Source organism: Anomaloglossus baeobatrachus, chromosome 4 (assembly GCF_048569485.1).
Source record: "Anomaloglossus baeobatrachus isolate aAnoBae1 chromosome 4, aAnoBae1.hap1, whole genome shotgun sequence".
Taxonomy (NCBI): domain Eukaryota; kingdom Metazoa; phylum Chordata; class Amphibia; order Anura; family Aromobatidae; genus Anomaloglossus; species Anomaloglossus baeobatrachus.
In genome coordinates, this window is record NC_134356.1 from 678,333,669 (window position 1) to 678,345,599 (window position 11,931).

General features: G+C 52.5%; 1 non-coding gene across 1 annotated transcript; it reads left to right on the top strand.

Moving 5' to 3' along the window:
- Positions 1-2,115: 2,115 nt before the first annotated feature.
- Positions 2,116-2,186, top strand: TRNAG-GCC (transfer RNA glycine (anticodon GCC)). Its single transcript has one exon. It is a non-coding gene; the product is annotated as a tRNA-Gly (tRNA).
- The last annotated feature ends 9,745 nt before the right edge of the window (positions 2,187-11,931 follow it).

Consider the following 11,931-nt stretch of genomic DNA (forward strand, 5'->3'; position numbering starts at 1 on the left):
ATAGAAACATGTAGAGGTGATGGAAGAGTCATTGGCATGGACCGGTGAGATCCTCCTGGACTCCTGTCTAAACATGTCTGGTGCCATAAAGGTTTCTGATTTCTGGAGGGCCCCTGTTCCCAGGATCTTGGTTGACCTGGGGCACACATGTCACACTCTGGCCCTTTGGCCAAATCATACCCTCAGGTTGCTTTTATATGGCGGCGGCATGGCTCCCCTCCAGCATCACAGTTTCAATGATATTGGCAATCTGGGTGTTGATACAGTTGAAAGCAATAATGTAAGAGGGAGCCGTCTGCTCGCTCCTCCATCATTCTGCATCTGACGTCTCAGCAAAGAGGGAGCGATGATGCCATTATTAGTGTACTGATCAGTGAGGAGCTTCAGAGTGCTGTCTAGTCTCAATGTTAAGGTCCCGGAGAAAAGTTTAACCCCATTCATGACCAATGACGTACTGGTACATCATCGGTTGTGTCGCAGTAATCACCGCCGGCTGCTGCAGCGACTCGGCTGTGATCTCTGCACATGTCTGCTCATTTGGTCAGTAGACATGTGGGGCTAACAGGCGTAGTTGGATCCATGATCCACCTGGGCCTGCTTGACTCTTAGATTGCGCTTTCAAAATGCGACAGCGCAATTTAAATGATTGCGGAGGGGAATGGCGCGATCCCCACTACGGCCATTTAAATTGCGCTGTCACATTTTGACAGTGCGATCTAAGTGGTAAGCAGGCACAGGTGGATCATGGATGCGATCACAGGGAGCCGATGGTTACCATGGTAGCACATGGTCATGTGATGACTCCTGATGCGACCATGGCATAGTTCGTGTTACAACCGACAGAACAGCAACTGTAACAGGAACGCAGCATTTTTGCTGATCAGACTTGTGCCGCTCTGATCAACAGAAATGAATCAGCAATCAGACTGCTGATCCTTATAGTCCCCTAAGGGGACTAGTAAAATAAAGAAAAAAAAATGTAAAAAATAGCTTTAAAAATTCTAAAAAAATAAAAAAAAATTTAAGTTCAAATCAACTCCCCATTCGCCCCATTAAAAATAAAACAGTTAAAAAAAATAAAAAATATGCACATATTTGGTATCGCCGCGTTCAGAAATGCCCGATCTAACAAAATATAAAATCAATGAATTAATCTAATCACTACATCATGTAGCGGCAAAAAAATTCAAAACGCCACAATTACGTTTTCCGGTCGCCGCAAACATTTTTTAAAATGCAATAACAGGCGATCAAAATGGCACATCTACGCAAAAATGGTACCGTTAAAAATGTCAGCTGTAGACGCAAAATATAAGCGATCACTGAGCCATAGGTCCAGAAAAATGAGAACGCTACGGGTCACGGAAAATGGCGACAAAATGCTAATTTTTTTTTTTTTACAAATTTCTGAATTTTTTTTAACCCCTTAGATAACAGTAAACCTATCCATGTTTGGTGTCTACGAACTCGCACCGACCTGAGGCATCACGCCGACATGTTACTTTTACTATATAGTGAACACGGTGAATAAAATATCCCAAAACAATTGCGCAATCGCACTTTTTTTTGCAATTTCTCCGCACTTGGATTTTTTTTGGGCCATTTTCCAGTACACTATATGGTAAAACTCCTGGTTTTATTCAAAAGTACAGTTCGTTCCAAAAACAAACAAGTCCTCATATGGCAAGATTGACGGAAAAATAAGAAAGCTACGGCTTTCGGAAGAAGAGGAGGAAAAAACGAAAAATAGCCTGGGGATGAGGGGGTTAAGCCTCTGTTTTTGCTTTTAGTCGCAGATTCTAGTATATTTTTTGACTTCCGTACCGAGGCCTCGTCATTCATACCGCTGCCCTGTTGAGAAGTTGGGTAACAATACGGAATTTGGTCAGGTAAAGTGCCATGGACCAAAAAGCAGTCAGTCTATATTGTGGAGGGAGCAGCATAAAAATGATACTTGGTCTTATATATTATGGTAAAAAAAAAGGTAAAAAAAACAACATAAAACATAGAAAACATCAAACATAAAACGAGCTGCAACCATGAAGCTGCAAATCCTGTGCAGAGACACCTACAGGAAGCACATAAGCATCAATATCAGCTGCTGAGAGAAGCCAAGCATTGGTGGTTCAGTGGTAGAATTCTCGCCTGCCACGCGGGAGGCCCGGGTTCGATTCCTGGCCAATGCAGGTAACCTTTTTTTTTAAATTTATTTTTAATTTTTATTTTATTGTCTTCTTGACCTTAATGTTATGTTTGAAGAGTTTACAAATGTTGTGTGTACACAGCAATGCTGTCTGCAGGGTGGAGAGAGCAGAATATGTAGCTGGAGAGCTCTGGATTGAGGATTTCTTTCTGCACTTTTCTATCACATGCTGTCAGGTTGGCTTTTGCTCATTTCTTCAGTTTCTGTGATTGTTAGCTCTTTAGGCACAGGAGCTGTGCTCATATCTTTTCACCCATTCATATATCTGGGATCTTCACCTAATCATGATGAATGGATTGTATAAATTTCCAAATTTTCATCAGATTGGGAAAATCTTCTGCCAAGTTGAATTTTCAGGAGTAGAAGTAAAGATGAAGGCTGACAGATCCTCATCCTCACTAATCAGGGTGAAGGGGTGGTTTGGTACTTTTATACTGATGGCCTATCCTTAGGACAGGCCTGAGTACCAGTCTGGTGGGCGTGCAACACCCGTCACCCCCCCCCCCCCCCCAGCGATCTGCTGTACCCGTTTACCAGATGTGCTCAGTTTTGGAGCGGGAAAGCACAGCGCCATCAACTAGATAGTGGCCACTGCAGGTACTTCAGATCAGCCCCTAATGAATAAGAGGAGATGCGCCGGACCCACTGCAGACACTATACGACTGATGAAGCTGTGCTGTTCCACTCCACAACTGAGCACATCTATCCAATCTGGAATCTATGACCTATCCTAAGGATAAGGTCCTAAGGTACGTTGCTGCATGCCTGACGTCTACAGGAGACACCCCCAGCATGTCGCTTCACACCAGCGTCCTAAAGGAGACACCCCAAGTACATTGCTTCCCATCTGCCTTCTATGGGAGACACCTCCAGAACGTCGCTTCGCATATGCATATTACAGGAGACATCCCTGGCACATAGCTTCACGTCTGCGTCCTACAGGAGACACCACCAGCACGTCGTTTCACGCCTGTGTCCTACTGGAGACGCTCCCCAGCATGTTGCTTCATGCCTGCCTTCTACAGGAGACACCCCAGTATGTCACTTCATACCTTCCTTCAACAGAAGATACCCCCAGCACGTCGCTTCTCGTCTACCTTCTACAGGAGGTCACCCCAGCATGTTGCTTCACACCTGCCATCTACAGGAGACACCCCAAGCACATTGCTTTACTCCTGCCTTCTACAGGAGACACCCCCAGTACTTCACTCAAATCTGTCTTCTACAGGAGACACCTCCACTAAGTTGCTTCACACCTGCTATCTACAGGAGACACACACAGCAGGTAGCTTCACACCTGCCTTCTACAAGGGACACCCCCAGCACATCGCTTTACGCCTGACATCTACAGGAGACACTCCCAGCATGTTGTTTCACAACTCGCTTCTACAAGATATACCCCCAGCATGTCTCTTCACACCTGCTGTCTACATGAGACAACCTTAGCACGTCACGTCACGCCTGCCTTCTTCAGGAGACACTCCTAGCAGGTCACCTCATACCTGCTTTCTACAGGAGACATCCACAGTACGTTGTTTCACGCTTACCTTCTACAGGAGACACCCCAAGTATGACATTTCAAGCTTGCCTTCTACAGGAGACACCCCTAGCATGTTGTTTCACATCTGTCTTCTACAGGAGACACCTCCAGCACTGTTGCGCTACCCACGGGGACCCCAGAGACGTACTCGGACAAAGCTTGAGGGAAGGAGAGGACTTTAATGATCAGAGCGTGACCAGCGCCAAACAATACAGGGTCCTATGGTAGAGTCCAGAGTGGAGGTACGGTCTGCACAGGAATAGTCCGAATACCCATAGGTATGGCCGAGTAGCAATGCACAGCAGGTACGACCTGAGTACCAGAGAAGTCCGGTCGAAAGTGGAGGTAGAGGGTAACACCGAGCCAGGCCTTGATCCAGTAATAGGAAGGATGTTGACATAGGAGACTTGGTATGGACCTCCTCTGGCGGTGCTTGATCCAGCTGGCTGAAGCGAAGTGGTCACGGCCAGAAACGTATGGACTCTGTGGAGTGCAAGAATCCAGGTATGGGCTCCAGCAGCAGACAGGAACAGTCGGCTCTGAGTGGAGGCAAGGTATAGTGATTAGGAACAGGAGCAAGGTTAAACACCAAGGCAGGGATCAGGGACCTGACGGGAAGAAACGCCACACTAAGGGATGGTAAGACGTTGCTCAGGCACCTCCCAGAAGGGGAGGCTGCCTTATATATCCAGTGCCACTCTGAAATAGGCTGAGAAGCACTTCCAGGTTAAGGAGTACTGGCCCTTTAAATCCCAGCAGGATGCGGAGGGCATTGCCTAAGGAAGATCCTGGAAGTCCTGTTCAGTGCACCCATGCTTCTGGATGAAAAGGCCACAGGCGGAGAGCTGGAGGAGGATCCAGGACTGCGATCCGAGTGAGTACCCTGTATGGAAGGAAGAACAGCGAGATGGACAGACTGTATGGAGCCGCGTGCCCAGTAGGGGTCGGTCCCATGGGTCGAGGCATAACAAGCACGTCGATGGTGTACTAGCACAGGTGGCGGCATCACAAAGACATTAAAGTATCGTTCCTCCTGTACTTGGACACTGACTGTGCTGCTGGGCTCATCAGGATCCAAGTCAGGGGAGAATATACAGTATATATTTATACACTAGATGGTGGCCGGATTCTAACGCATCGGGTATTCTAGAATTTATTGTGTAGTTAATGTATGATTTTTGACTAATAATGGAAGGAAGACACAATATATTTTTTGTCAAAGATACATTTTATTGTTTATAAATTGTGAATGTTTAATGTGACGCCCTGGCCGGGCCAGGTAGTCACAAATAGGGCCCCGCACAACACCTTTCCCTCACAGGTAACACACAGCCAAACACTTACACCTTAGTCACCCCCTCAGGGCTTGATAGACACTCCAGGCGGTTGGAAAACACCCATCCAGGAGTCTAGACAGCCCGGGGCGGGAAAGTACAGAGAGGAGTTTTAGAGTTCAAGGAGAGTGGAGGAAGGCCTGTGACAGGGCCTGAGGAAAACTGACAGGTGCCAGGGTTGGAGCCCTGGTGCCTTTTGACTGAGAGGCAGACGGTGGTCTCATCTGCAGGAGCCGGGAAGACGGCTCGGTGGAACCGAGGGGGACCGGGACAGGGTGGTGGCCCGCCGGTGCCGACCCGGGGAACCGACCCGGAAACCGGAGCACAAAGGGGGGTATTCGGACCCTGAAGCTAGGTCCACAAACCACTGGGGACTAGCTAATTAACTGATTGAGGCCCGGACTTTAGGTCCTGGCCCACCCAAAGTCCCGATTGAAGACAACAGCCCAATGAGGGGGATAAAAGGCCACCGCCACGGCTCAGAGATCCCACGGGCCAGCGTCTGCGGGCAAGGGCTCCTTAGGCAGTCACAAGCCAGGAGCAAATAAGAAATAACGTTTGGAACTCCATTCTATGTCTGAACTGGGTGCAAAAACCTAAAAAACATCACTATGGGGAGATAAGGTATGCACACCAGTGACTATGGAAGGGGAATACATGAAATAGCAGAAACTGCTGTGTGAATACTGACATGAAAAATTCAATAGATATATGTAAGAATGAAATGTGAAAAATGGAACCTGCATTACTGCCATGAATATATGAATAAAGAAAAATTTAGCTACTGAATTGATCAATGCAATAGAGCCCCAACACTACGCCAAAGTATTTCTCTACAAGCCAGGAGCAGACTCCTGGAGTTGCAAGCACAGGCAGTCCACCATTCTCAAAGGTGAAGGAGAAAGACAGAGACTACCAGCCGGGTGGGGGAACCAGAGCGCAGCCGGCTGTGGGCACCGACCACCATCACCTTGGTTTACCAGAGACTCATGTGTTTACTAGTAGTGAGTACATCGGCACCCTCCGGTCGCTCATCTACCTGCACCGCCAAGCCCCAACGGGTCCCGGGGCCACCATCCCTGCCCACGGAGGGGTTAACAACTTGCTGCACAACATCTCCCCCGGGTGCCCCGTAACAGCAGCGGTGGTGTCCAATATCACCACACACCGTGGGTGGCGTCACGAGCTCCGTACGGCCCAGCCCGTACATCTACGTCCTACACCCACCATCCCATCACCTCCCCTTTACATTTGAAGTGACCGTGAGGCCCCCGGGTCCGGAGACCCTCGAGCCACCTACCAGAAGGGCCGGATCCGAGCGGCTCGGGAGCCGCCGAGCACGCGGCGGCACATTTAACATGAAGATGTAATTGTATGTAACTAAATATTGTTGGGAACTATCTGCATTAACAGTATACTGTGTGATTTATCAAGATCATTGAAAAGTATGTGTCCTTAGTTTGTGGAAGATTCTTTTCTTCTGGCTGTTGTGTCTGAGATTCTGCTTCCGGGGTTATTAAGGCATTCTTGTGTTGTAGTGTGGCTTCTTCTTGAGGTTGTGTGTGATGTTCGTGCTCGTGCGGTTGTCTGGTCTTCCTCTGTAGCATTGTGTTTCTTGTGACGTTGTTGTTGGCTTCTTCCTGCTGCTGGTTTGTTGTGTTGCCGGGTTGCGTTTTTTCTTTTAGGAGCCCTTGTAAGGCCGGAAGGTTAACTGTTGTTTGTCGTAATCTGTGAAAGATACCCACATAGACAGTGGAAGCGAATGATCAAGTAGAGTCAAGATCAACGCGGAACCGTAGCACCGGGGACGGGCGGTGGCCCGCCGGTACCGAACCGGAGAGCGACGTGAAGCCAGCACAAACCGGCAGGGCCTGTGGACCCCGACCAGGCTTGGAGTCGCTGTTAAACAGGTCAAATCCACCGCTCGAGCCACCGAACAGCAGCAGCGCTGGACCCGAGCGCCAGCGAAAGCGCAGCAGCGACGGCTCCCTCCCCGCCCGCGACAGCTTGGCATCACGAACAGGATCTTACCGTTCTACCAGCTGGTAGAAGTGCGCCTTGTGTCCCGCCGGCGGTGTCCGGCCGAAAAATTTCAGAATCCGCCATCTTGGGCGCGAAGATTTTCCCGCTCGAGCGTCTTCTTGAGCAGTGGAGGCGCGAAAGCCGAAGCCCCGCCCCTGAAGATGAGGTGCTGAGAAAAGACCAAGGGGTGGCGGAAGCAAGATGTCTGTGCCTAACGAGGCCGCTGGAGGAGCGGCGGTCCGCGAATGAGAATGGGCCAGGCCGTGCTTCGGCCGCACGAGCAGGGGAGGCCGCGGCCCCTGCCATTGCTCAGGTGATGCCGTTCTCCTTGCCCTATGTGCCCGGAGCTACCTGGCTGCCGCAGTACGACGGGAAACCTGACGCTTTACAGGTCTTCCGGTAGAAGCTTAACCCGGTCCTGGAACTGTACCCGCTGACCAATAAGCAACGTGCCGCGGTAGTGCTAGGGCAGCTGACCGGCGTGGCTGAGCAGGAGACGGAGACCTGGACCGAGGGGGACCGGTCCTCCGTGGCCACCATCTTTCAAAAGCTCCAGATTGCCTTCGAGACCCGCACCGAAGCCGAGCTGCGGATGCAGTTTTACCAATGCCGACAGCGGCCTGCAGATAGTATTAGAGACTATGCCTTGCGCCTGCAAACTTCCCTCCGCACACTGAAGCGGGTGGATGCCATTAATGATGCGGACAGCAACAAAATGTTAGTCGAGCAGTTCGTGCAGGGGATGGGATCCCCGGAGGACCGCAAGCAGCTCCGGCTGTGGGCCCTGGAACACCCTGACATGGACTTTGCCGTGCTGAAAGAACGGGCCATCAAAGCTCTGCAACCCCCAGCATCCGACATCCCAGAAGCGGCCCCGTGGCCAGCGGGAGACGGCTCCCATCGTGGTGGCCCCTTCTCTCCCAGCTGCCTCGGCGCCTGTAGCCCCTGGCGGAATGATGGAGGAGCTGGCTGCCCAGGTCCGTCGCATGCATGGAGACCTCTCCAAGATCCTCGCCGCATTCCAGCCTCCGACGAGACCTAAGCCCCCGGGGAGGATACAGCTTGCCAACAGCCCTGAGGACGTCCCCTGGATGCAGCGGAGAAGGGCCAATGACTCACGGTATGGACCTCCACTTTGTTACAGGTGCAGCAAGCCCGGCCACTACTCCCGACAGGTGTCCGTTAAACGAGCAACCCCTGGGGCCACGGGCCAATCCTCTGGAGTAAAACCCAGTGGCCCCCCAGACTGGCGGGACCGGTACATCGGAGCCAGGCCCATCATCCCTCTGGCAGTAGACGGCGTCCGCTGATGGCCCTCCTGGACACAGGATCCCAGGTAACCACGATACCATACACACTGTATCAGCGGTATTGGGGGGATGATGAACTTGCCCCTCCAGACAGTAGCATGACACTGATCGCAGCTGATGGACTCCCATTGACCCAAGTGGGATACAAACAAGTGGCCATGACCGTGGGACAGGCTGAACTGCAACACCAGGGAATGATTGTGATAATGAATGAACCCAGTGATCATAACCCGAAGGTAATAATAATAATAATAATAATTTTATTCATTTATATAGCGCTATTAATTCCATAGCGCTTTACACATATTGGCAATACTGTCCCCATTGGGGCTCACAATCTAGAGTCCCTATCTGTATGTCTTTGGAGTGTGGGAGGAAACCGGAGTACCCGGAGGAAACCCACGCAAACACGGGGAGAACATACAAACTCCTTGCAGATGGTGTCCTTAGTGGGATGTGAACCCAGGACCCCAGCGCTGCAAGACTGCAGTGCTAACCACTGAGCCACCGTGCCGCCCTAGTGCTAGGGACTAATGTGATGTAACACTGCATGAGTGAGGTGCTGACCCTACTGCGGCAGCTGGCCGCCACGGCGGCGGGGAGCCGACAGAGGGCGGTGCAGCATGAGATTCGGGCATTGATGTATCGGCAGCAAGTGAACACAACGGGAGGGGAGATTGGGGGAGTGAGAGTGATGGATGCGGCCCCTTTGATTGTGCCTCCCCGGAGTGAGATGATGATTTGGTGCAGGGCAGCGGTAGGTCCCCAGGGGCGGGATTACCCAGCCATGGTAGAGCCCTCCGAACACTGGCCCACCGTAATGGCCGCCCGAGGGGTGGTAGACGTCAAGAAAGGGAGAGTGCCCGTAAGGGTGTTAAACTGCGGGGAGGAGGAGGTTAGGCTTCCCCGATGCGCTACCCTAGCCAAGCTACTTACTCTAGACCCTCACACCATCCAGGAGGCCGTTCCGCCGACCTCACCGCCTCCTGCCAACCACCACCCATCCCAGGAGCAGTTAGATGAGTGGTGCCAATGTGACGCCCTGGGCAAGCCAGGGGTCACAGGTCATGACACCACCACACCCTACACCCCAGTTAGGAACACCAAGGCTAACCTAAAATCCTTGTTGCCTTCCTCCAGGGGCTGATGTCCACACCAGGGGGGTGGGCCAGGCGGTTGGCTCCGCCCACCGAGGAGTTCACAGCCCTGGAGGCGGGAGAACCAGGCAGATAAGAACAGTTAGAGGAGCGTGAGAGAAGGAGTAAAAAGTGACAGTTAGTAAAGCCTGAAGCTGGTCCGGGTGTGTGCCCCGGACTGAGACAGCAAGGTCAGCAGACGGCGGTGACTGTCCGCAGGAGCGGCTGACCGGAGGTTGCCGAAAGGACCGCGGACGGGTGGTGGCCCGGCGGTACCGGAGCGGTATACAAAGTGAAGCCAGCACCAGTGGCAGGGGCCTTTCGGATCCCGGCAAGGCTAGGAGTCGCCGTGAACTTGCCAAATCCGTTAGTGAAGGGGACCTCTGGGTCTCCCAACAACCAAGTCCCGATTGAAGGCAGCACTCCAACCGTTGGAGAGAGACACCGCCACCGCCAGGGCACCAGTTTCTCAGGGCCGGCGCCTGCGGGCAAAGTAGGGCTCCTCCGGCCCATAACCAAGTCGGGGAGCGGGTTACCGGTGGGAACCCATCGTTACCATCATCATCTCAGGTGCAGGAAAAGGGACCGTTACTGTCAACTACTGGGGAACAGCAAGTGCAGCCGTCCGTGGGAACCGTCTTTCCAGCCGTGTGCTTTACCGAGAACTGTGTCATCGTCTCAGGCTGAGTGAGTACCACAGTGCCGTGCGGCACAGCGCTGCCCCCGCGTCCCTGCCCCCACCAAGCCCTGCATCACCCACCTCATCACTGGGCCCCGGGACAACCAACCCACTACCCACGGAGGGGAGGACTAACATCTAGCTGCTCCATACCATCACTCCCGGGATCCCCATACAGAGCAGCGGTGGTGTCAACAAATCACCACAACCGTGGGTGGCGTCACGGACAAAAAAAATATCCCAAAAACCAATCCCTTTTCACTCACGGGCGAGGAGCGCCGCTCGAGTCCCCGGGATCCGGCCCATCGCTCGAGCCACCGAGCAGCAGCAGGCCGCAGCAGCAGCAGCAGCCGGACCCGAGCAGTGGGAGAGCGCGGCGTCCCCTCCTCCGCCCGCGACACCAAGAGTTACATTTAGGCACTGATGACACCCCCACACATCACAAAGAAGGGGTATACACGGTGGTACAGGAATACGAGCAGGTCTTTAGCAAACATTCCCTAGATTTTGGGCGGATTAAAGGGGTCCAACACCACATCCCCACCGGTGAGCATCCCCCCATTAAAGAAAGATACAGACTTATTTCCCCTGCACACTACCAATGCGCCAAAGACATGTTGAGGAACATGAAGGAGGCGGGGGTTATTAGGGATAGCTGCAGTCCCTGGGCCGCCCCACTGGTGCTGGTAAAGAAGAAGGATGGCACCATGAGGATGTGTGTGGACTACCGAAAGATTAACCAGATAACGCATAAGGATGCCTATCCTCTGCCCCGTATTGAAGAGTCCCTGGCCGCGCTAAAAACCGCTAACTACTTCTCTACCCTTGACCTCACCAGTAGGTTCTGGCAGGTGGCCGTGGCGCCTGAAGACCGTGAGAAAACCGCCTTCGCTACCCCCATGGGACTCTGTAAGTTCAACAGCATGCCGTTCGGGCTGTGCAACGCCCCTGGAACCTTTCAACAGCTGATGGAATGCTGTCTGGGACATCTGAATTTTGAGACTGTCTTGCTGTACCTGGACGATGTAATTGTATATTCCCAGGCGTATGAAGCCCACATGTACGGGATGAAATTGAAGCCCTCCAAGTGCCATCTATTGAAGCCCAGAGTGCAGTACCTCGGACATGTGGTGGGCGCAGAGGGCGTCGCCCCAGATCCCGAAAAGATCACTACCATTCAGGACTGGCCGAGGCCGACCACGGTGAGAGAGGTGAGGCAGTTCCTGGGTTTGATGGGCTATTACCGCCGCTTCATTAAAGGATACATGAAGATGGCTGCCCCCATGCAAGACCTTCTCGTGGGACAGACCAAGGGTGGCAGGTCCCCTAGAACCCCGTTGGCGTGGGAAGAAACACATGAAGTGTCCTTCTGTCAGCTGAAGACGGCCCTGACCGTGGAAGAAATCCTGGCGTACCCCGACTATGGTCTCCCATTCATCCTCTACACCGATGCCAGTAACGTAGGCTTGGGGGCAGTCTTATCCCAGGTCCAGGATGGAAGGCAGAAGGTGATTGCCTATGCTAGCCGGAAGCTCCGACCTATGGAAAGGAACCCCGAGAACTACAGCTCTTTCAAGCTTGAGCTCTTGGCACTGGTGTGGGCCATCACCGAGCGGTTCCGCCATTATCTGGCGGCAGCCAAGTTCACCGCTTATACGGACAACAACCCGCTCACCCATCTGGATACAGCTAAGTTGGGTGCATTGG